Source organism: Aethalodelphis obliquidens, unplaced genomic scaffold, assembly GCF_003676395.1.
Source record: "Aethalodelphis obliquidens isolate GAN/ISIS:26980383/991018 unplaced genomic scaffold, ASM367639v1 scaffold4, whole genome shotgun sequence".
Classification (NCBI taxonomy): domain Eukaryota; kingdom Metazoa; phylum Chordata; class Mammalia; order Artiodactyla; family Delphinidae; genus Aethalodelphis; species Aethalodelphis obliquidens.
Window position 1 is genome coordinate 32,276,677 of NW_020837948.1, and position 908 is coordinate 32,277,584.

Consider the following 908-nt stretch of genomic DNA (forward strand, 5'->3'; position numbering starts at 1 on the left):
TTTATCAGTAAAACCCTCTAGTCCTGGACTTTTCTTTATTGGGAAGTTTTGGTTACTGAATCAGTCTTCTTACTCGTAATTATTCTGTTCAGATTTTGTATTTCTTCATGAGTTAGACTTGGTGGGTTTTCTGTTTCTAGGAATTTATGCATTTCTTCTATGTTTTCCATTTTGTTGATGTATAATTTTTATAGTACTCTTTTACAGTTGTAATGGTGTCAGTTGTAATGTTTCCTCTGTCATTTATGATTTTATCTATTTTAGTCTTCATTTCTTTTTTCTTAGTAAGTCTAGGTAACATTATGTCAATTTTGCTTATCTTTTCAAAAAAAATAACTCTTAGTTTCATTGATCTGTTCTCTTCTTTTAAAGTTTCTATTTCTCACTAATCTTTCTTATTTACTTCTTTCTGCTAACTTTAGACTTAATTTGCTCTTCTTTTTCTAGTGTCTTGAGGAGTAGGATAGCTGGTAGGATAGCTTGTTCTAATTACTTCTTTGGTGCTTGCTTTGGCAGCACTTATACTAAAAATTGGAATGATACAGAGAAGATCAGCATGGCCCCTGCGCAAGGATGACACTCAAATTTGTGAAGCATTCCATATTTTTTACTTACACAGTGTTATATGTCAATTATATCTCAATAAAACTGGAATAAGAAAAAAATAAAATTAAGAAAAAGAATTGCTTCTTTGTTTGCTACAGTCCTATAGGATTGGGACTGACAAATGGAAGCCCCTTTGGCTATCAGAGCCAGACATTTGGGAACCTTTCCCTTGGCAGCAGCTGTAAAACCTGCAGTGCTGAGATGTTTGTAAAAGCTCCTTCCAGGAATTTTCTTGAGCAGGTTGGAGAGAGAAGGCAGGAGTGGTCTCTATCAGCAGCCCTGGTCTCTGGGTAGACTCACAG

The 908-nt window shown here is 34.9% G+C and overlaps 1 non-coding gene across 1 annotated transcript; it reads left to right on the forward strand.

Annotated features, from left to right (window-relative positions):
• The first annotated feature begins 500 nt into the window (after positions 1 to 500).
• On the forward strand, positions 501 to 608 carry LOC113617732 (U6 spliceosomal RNA). The gene has a single exon (XR_003431741.1). It is a non-coding gene; the product is annotated as a U6 spliceosomal RNA (small nuclear RNA).
• Positions 609 to 908: the final 300 nt, after the last annotated feature.